This window comes from Henckelia pumila, chromosome 2 (genome assembly GCF_033568475.1).
Source record: "Henckelia pumila isolate YLH828 chromosome 2, ASM3356847v2, whole genome shotgun sequence".
Lineage (NCBI taxonomy): Eukaryota > Viridiplantae > Streptophyta > Magnoliopsida > Lamiales > Gesneriaceae > Henckelia > Henckelia pumila.
Genome location: NC_133121.1, coordinates 114,688,553 through 114,696,462, shown reverse-complemented (window position 1 = coordinate 114,696,462; position 7,910 = coordinate 114,688,553). Strand labels below are relative to the sequence as shown.

At 36.6% G+C, this 7,910-nt stretch overlaps 1 non-coding gene across 1 annotated transcript; it reads right to left on the bottom strand.

The window, feature by feature from the left end:
* Window positions 1-7,578: 7,578 nt before the first annotated feature.
* LOC140885938 (small nucleolar RNA R71) lies at window positions 7,579-7,689 on the bottom strand. Its single transcript, XR_012151350.1, has one exon. It is a non-coding gene; the product is annotated as a small nucleolar RNA R71 (small nucleolar RNA).
* Between the last annotated feature and the right edge of the window lie 221 nt (window positions 7,690-7,910).

Below are 7,910 nucleotides of genomic sequence, written 5' to 3'. Positions count from 1 at the left end.
CTTCCACTTGACCTAAAGCCAACTAGTCATACTACGTAGACCCATTGCTTCGCGATATTTGTCAAATAATGGTCCTGGCAAGGGCTTAGTAAGTAGATCAGCGATATTGTCTGCAGAGGCCACTCTCTCGACAGTGATGTCTCCTCTTTCCACGATCTCCCGGATGATGTGGTATTTTCTCAGTACGTGTTTGGATCTTTGATGAGACCTTGGTTCCTTTGCCTGAGCAATGGCACCCGTGTTGTCACAGTACACCGGGACTGGACCAACAACTTCAGGAATGACGCCCAACTCTTGGACGAAATTCCTCATCCAAACGGCCTCTTTAGCAGCAGCTGATGCTGCAATGTATTCTGCCTCAGTGGTGGAATCCGCTGTGGTGTCCTGCTTGGAACTCTTTCAAGAGACAGCACCACCATTGAGCATGAACACAAATCTAGAGGTTGACTTCGAGTCATCCACGTCACTTGGAAGCTAGAGTCGGTATAGCCTTCCAATTTCAGTTCTCTTCCTCCATATACCATGAACATATTCTTAGTCCTTCGTAAGTACTTAAGAATGTCCTTCACGGCTTTCCAATGCATTTGACCGGGATTAGCTTGATATCTGCTCGTGACACTCAGAGCAAATGCTACATCCGGTCTGGTAGATATCATCCCATACATGATACTACCTATGGCTGACGCATATGGTACATGTGTCATTTTCTCTATCTCTTCATCAGTCTTGGGACACATAGACTTGGATAGAGAAAATCCATGACACATAGGTAGATGTCCTCTCTTGGACCCATCCATTGAAAACCTTTTCAATATGGTTTCGATGTAAGTTGATTGAGTGAGTCCTATCATTCTCTTAGATCTATCTCTATAGATCTGTATCCCTAGAATATAGGATGCCTCACCCAAATCCTTCATCGAGAATCTACCTGATAACCATATCTTTGTTGACTGCAACATCCCTACATCATTTCCAATGAGTAGGATGTCATCAACATAAAGTACTAAAAATGTCACAGCATCCTTAACTACTTTCTTGTACACGCATGGTTCCTCCGGGTTCTTGATGAAACCAAAATCATTTATTGTTTCATCAAATTTCTGGTTCCAACTTCTTGATGCTTGTTTGAGACCATAGATCGATCTCTGAAGCTTGCATACCTTATGCTCGATTCCCATGGATGTGTATCGATCAGGCTGCGCCATATAGATCTCTTCCTTAATGTTTCCATTAAGAAATGCAGTCTTCATGAAACGACCCTAGCTCTATAATAAATAAATATGCGGAATTTTTTTTTTTTTATACTACTAAATAAAATATGTACATATATGCCCATACATATATGCACTGAATAAAATACTTAAAATAAATTCATGACTAAATAAATAAACAATTTAAATACTTAAATAAAATGCATTCTTTGAATTAAATAAATATCTGAGTCAACCCTATAAATTAAAAATATACTGCATAATCAAAATAAATAAAAAGTGTGCATGCACTAAAATATTTAATAAAATATCCCAAACACCTCAACCCAAAAAAAATAATAAAATGTATCATAAGACTCAAGCATGGTGACTCAGAAGCTGTCACTGTCACGGGGCTACTGCAGCACTGCTCATACGTCCTCACCACCGGTAGGGGTAACCTGCTCCTCTACATACTCACATGTACCATATCAGTGTAGTGAGCCTAGAGGCCCAACATGCATACTAACAAGGGTTCAAAACAATTTAATACTAATACATACATATACGTGAATGAGCATGCTTAAAAAATTTCATAACATAACTTACATAAATAAACATAAATAACATAATACATAGCATACATAATATCATACATACTTGAGTTGTTGAGCATTTATTTTCTGAACATCGAATGGTCCTATCCGTAAGTGTGACCCATACTTATAGTGCGACTGATCAGTCTAAGAAACCATCGTACGAGGCTGGTGGCGAACCACCCATACATAAATGGCAGAAAACTGCCCATACATAAATGGCAGAAACTGCCCATACATAAATGGCCACACTACTTCAATTTCCACCTAAAATATTTTATTTGCTCAACCATAGAATTTCAATCATAGCATAAAAATTGATTTCATGAATGCATGTACTTAAATAAATTGTGTGTCCTTCATTTATATTTAATTTATTTTCTAATATCATATAAATATTCAAATAACTTTTCATGCATAAAAATAATTAAATATAAACTCAGGACACATGCAATTTCTCATGGTTTGATTCAGCTGCTGGCCTTAGACATGCAATCCCATTAACTTAAGACTTGGCCCAATAAATCAACCAAAGCCCATTAAGACTAAATTAGGCCCAATAACACTGTCCCTGACCCAATGGGCCCAAAATCCCAATAACAGGCCCAATAACTTTCATGGGCTCCCAAGCCCATAAAAATTTCTGGCCAACTTAAAAATTTAAATAAAAATTATTAAAAGCCCAAAAATAATTAAATTAACCCAAATTAATTTAATGGAGCCCAAATAAATTTAAATGGTACTAATTAAATTTTTGGGAATTTAATTAGCCCATTTAATTCCTAATTAACTTAAAAACTTAAAATAAAAATACCCGAGCCCACTTAAAATAACCCGGACCCGGACCCAACTAACTTAACACATATTATTTTAGACCCGACCCGGACCACATGACCCGACCCGGATCCACCAACAACCCTAACACCGAAACCCTAATCTCCCTTCTCCCATCTCTCGGCCGCCGTGTGCAGTAGTCCTTTAAGGACTGCTGCCGCCTCGCTCCGGCCGCCCCTGGCCGGAGCGCCGCCGCCCGGACGTAGCCCACGTCCGGGCGGACCGAACCTAGCCTAGCCCCGGTCCCCATGCAGCCTAGCCAAGTAACCCGACGTAGCCTTCCACCAAACCCTAAGCTGCGCAGAAAAATGAGCAGTCATGGTTCAGTTCGAACCAGGCCGATCTTAGCCCCTTCCAGCCCATGTCCGACCCTACCACTTGACCCTAGGGACCCCAAGGAACCCCTATAACCATGGACCAGCAGCCCACCTAGCCATGGACATAAAAAACGTGAGTATGAACATCATGAACCAACCGAGTGCTTAAGAGAACAAAAATTAAAAAAAAAACTTACTGTCAAATTGATGAGCCTCGGCACTACACACTCACACACATACATACACTGATATAGGATTAAAAAGGGAAGAAAATCATGCCTTAACACCGATTGATAGAGCTAAAAACGTGTACGACGGGCTTCGGGACGACGGGACGACGACGGGATGACTTCGAGCTAGAAACTCACGGCTAAAGCTTCTTGGATGGTGATGGCCGATGATGAAGAGCTGAGAGGTGAGGGTGACGGCTGATGGGGGGAAGAAGAGTGATCGGCTAGTAGGGTTGGGTAGATTAGGTTTTATTTTTTTGTGTTAATTAAAATATAGGTTTAGTAATTAAATATAAAAGGTTTTAAATATTAACTACACAACTTAAACTCCTAATTAAACTTTAAAAATCTGATAACATAAGAAAAATCTCGAAATATTAATTTAAGGGGATTTTAAAAATACTAAAAAGTCAATATTTTGACTAATTTTGGATAAAAATGTCCCCTAAAATTAAATAAAATTAAATACTTAAAATTTTGAGATAATAAAACTCAAAATAATATTTTAAGGCTCCAAAAAGGCTCATAAAATAATTTGGGTGAAAAGTTGTCATCTCGTCCGTCCACGGTCCCGTCTACGCGATTAAATAATAAAAATACTAAAAATCATAAAAAAATCACTAATTATGGGTTAAATGCTTAAAAATAATTTAAATTATGCATAAATAATTCACATAATTATTTAACCCATAAATCATAAATTTAAATAATTAAATATCCTAATTATGCAGGCGGATTTACGTATTTAAAATACCGGGTGTTATAATTCTCCCCCCCTTAAATTGAATTTCGTCCTCGAAATTAAAGTACTTACCCGAACAACTCCGGGTAGCGAGTCCTCATATCCTCCTCGGTCTCCCAAGTAGCTTCCTCCTCCGAGTGATTCAGCCACTGGACTCTGACCATCGGTATGACCCGCGTCCTAAGCCTCCGCTCCTCTCTAGCCAAGATCCGCACTGGTCTCTCCTCGTACACAAGATCTGGTGGCAACTGTAAGGGCTCGAAATCCAACACATGCGACGGGTTGGAGACATATCTCCGAAGCATGGATACATGGAAAACGTTGTGCACTGCCGCTAGCCCTGGAGTTAGAGCTAAACGATAGGCCAACGTGCCAACTCGCTCCAAGATCTCGAATGGCCCTATATATCTCGGATTAAGCTTTCCTCTCCGTCCAAAACGCGCTACTCCTTTCATAGGTGACACCTTCAAGAATACGTGATCACCTACTGCGAACTCCAAATCGCGTCGTCTGGCATCTGCATAACTCTTCTGCCGACTCTGCGCAGTCCTCATCCTATCTCGAATCTGCGTCACAATGTCAGCTGTCTGCTGCACAATCTCCGGACCCAACAAAATTCGCTCACCAACCTCATCCCAATGCACCGGAGATCTACATCTCCTCCCATACAGTGCTGCATAAGGAGCCATACCTATAGACGACTGAAGCTGTTGTTATAGGTAAACTCCACTAATGGCAGTCTAGTCTCCCAAGATCCTCGAAAATCGATGACACAAGCTCTCAGAAGATCCTCGAGAACCTGGATCACTCTCTCGGACTGCCCATCTGTCTGGGGATGAAATGCTGTACTGAACAAAAGTCTAGTCCCCAAAGCTGTGTGCAGACTCTTCCAAAACGCTGAGGTGAATCTCGGATCTCTGTCTGACAGGATAAACACTGGTATGCCATGCAGTCTAACAATCTCTCTGATGTAAAGCTCTGCATACTGTGTCAAAGTGTAAGTAGTCCTTACCGGCAAGAAATGAGCTGACTTGGTGAGTCTATCCACAATCACCCAAATCGCTGTACACCCTCTGGTACTCCTCGGTAAGCCAACCACAAAGTCCATCGTAATATTCTCCCACTTCCATTCCGGAATAGGGAGAGGTCTAAGAAGTCCCGCTGGGCGCTGATGCTCTGCTTTGACTTGCTGACAAGTCAAGCACTCTGACACCACTCTCCCGATGTCGCTCTTCATCCCGGGCCACCAATACAATAACTGTAAGTCTCGGTACATCTTCGTACTTCCGGGGTGAATGGAGTACGGAGATTGATGAAACTTAAAATTTGTAATTATTTATATGTTAAAAAGTGTGTTTTAAAATTTAAGTTTAATTAAAATTATGAAGTTGTATTATTTTAGTGTTATGTGTTTATATTTAAATGTTTTACTAAAATGTTGTATTTTACGGTTTGCGCAGGTTTGGTAAAAATAAAATTACTCAAGCTACAGTGGTCATAATGGAGTAATCTCAAAACCTGTAGAATCACAAAATAAGCATCTTCAACTTTGTAGAAGACAAGAAATTCCAAAAACTTCATTAAGATGATCAAAATAATAAAACATCAAAATGGAGATAGATTTACTTTTACTATGACCAGCTTGGAGTAAAAATATCATAAGTATTTCATATTTTATCCAAAAGGGGTGAATGAGTTGTCCAAACACATCTACACAAAATATCCTACATGTTTTATGTTGAAAAAAAAGGCTGAATCGGTGGTCTAAGGCATCAAACATGCCAATTAAAGTTGGGTCATGGTATTGACATTCAAGGAGACAAGCACCCACCAACTTTACTATTTCACATTTAATGAGCCTTGAACTCTTGCTCTCATTTGGCCTATAAATAGATGTGTTGTATAAGCTTTGTAGTGTGCAAGAGTGTAGAGAATTTTTCATTTGTAAAATAAATAATGTGTGTGTGAGAATAAAAGTTTGAGTGTGCAAGTTTCTCAAGTTCAAGTATGAAATTTCTTTTATCTTTATTCTTGAGTTTCATGTTCATGGAAAGCTAAATCTTTTTATGTGAAGGTGAAAAGGTTTCATTGTTGGTCAAGTAAGATTGTCTATATTTTGTATATTCTTTTCTTTTCTATTTTTATTTTTACTAATTGATCTTTATTTGTAGGTATAATTTTGGATGATTTGTTGTTATCTATTTACATCAAATGCTTGGTACCTTGAATGTGGTTACCTTGATTTGTTGTCAAATATGATACAATAATTACTACAATAATTATATACTATAAATATATGTATCTATTTATAATAAAGTCATATATATTATTTAGACGATAGCGTGACACTGTCGATTGTTCTAAATAATATATTGTGATTTGAACTAACATTTACTTTCTCGCATCTAACCTTTACTTTATCGCAATTAACATTTACTTTTCCGCAACTAACATTTACTTTCTCGCATCTAACTTTTACTTTTCCGCAACTAACATTTACTTTATCGCATCTAACATAAAGTCATATATTTTATTTAGACGATAGCGTGGCTCTGCCGGTTGTTCTAAATAAAATATTGTGATTTGATCTAACATTTACTTTTATGTCAATTTATATTTATGCATTTATATATATATTATGGGTACCATGTATTAAATATCGGTTGATATTAATATAGTGGGAACTATATTATATGATATACTTGTTTAAATATTTAATTGTTCTTTTTATGTTTATATTTATTCATCTATATATATTATGGGTACCATGTATTAAATATCGGTTAATCTGATATTAATATAGTGGGAACTATATTATATGATATACTTGTTTAAATATTTCATTGTTCTTTTATGTTTATTTTTATTTTAGTTTCTTTTATTTATTTTTATTTAGCAATCTTAATTAAACCAACAATGAACCTTTGAAACCTTGACAATTTTATAATTTGTGTATTTGAAGTTTTATAATAATATTTTCATCTATAATATAGTATTGCTAAAATTAAACTTACAACATCCTCTCCGTGGATCGATCTCGTACTCACGAGTATATTACTTGCAGACAACCTACACTTGGGTGAATTACAATTTAAGTTGTAGCAAGTTTTTGGCGCCATTTCCGGGGAGGTATAAATTAAGTTTAATTTTGTTATTATGTAAATAGTATGTTGTTTTTAATTGTATGATTGTTTGGAGTCGTAAACAAAGTGGTAGACTTGTTCGAGTAACTGAAAATATTTTAAACATGGACATTAATTCTAATAATCAAGATGATAATAATAATAATAATAATCATCATCAAGAACATGAACAACCAAGAACACTTAGGCACCATATGAATCCAATAAGAACTAGTACACCATCTTGTTTAGTTTTTCCTCCTGATGCATCTAATTTCAATTTTAAGCCACAAGTCATTCAACTTTTACCAAATTTTCATGGCTTAGATTCTGAAAATCCATATTTGCATTTAAGAGAATTTGAGGAGGTTTGCAACACTTATAATGATCAAAATTGTAGCATGGATACTGTTCGATTAAAGCTTTTCCCTTTTTCCTTAAAAGATAAAGCTAAAACATGGTTGCAAAATTTGAGATCAAGTTCAATAAGATCATGGGAAGAAATGCAACAACAATTTCTAAAAAAGTTTTTTCCTTCCCATAGAACAAACTCTTTTAAAAGACAAATTATAACTTTTTCTCAAAAACAAGGGGAAACATTTTATCAATGTTGGGATAGATATAAAGAGTTACTTAATACATGCCCACATCATGGTTTTGAAATATGGAGAATAATTTCTCACTTTTATGAAGGTTTAATACCTAAAGATAGGCAAATGATAGAATTCATGTGTAATGGAACTTTTGAAGATAAAAACCCAAATGAAGCTATGGAATATTTGGAGTCATTAGCAGAAAATGCTCAAAATTGGGATAATATAGGCTCAATTGAACCACCAAGTAAAACCAATAATTCAACAAATGGGGGTGGTATTTATC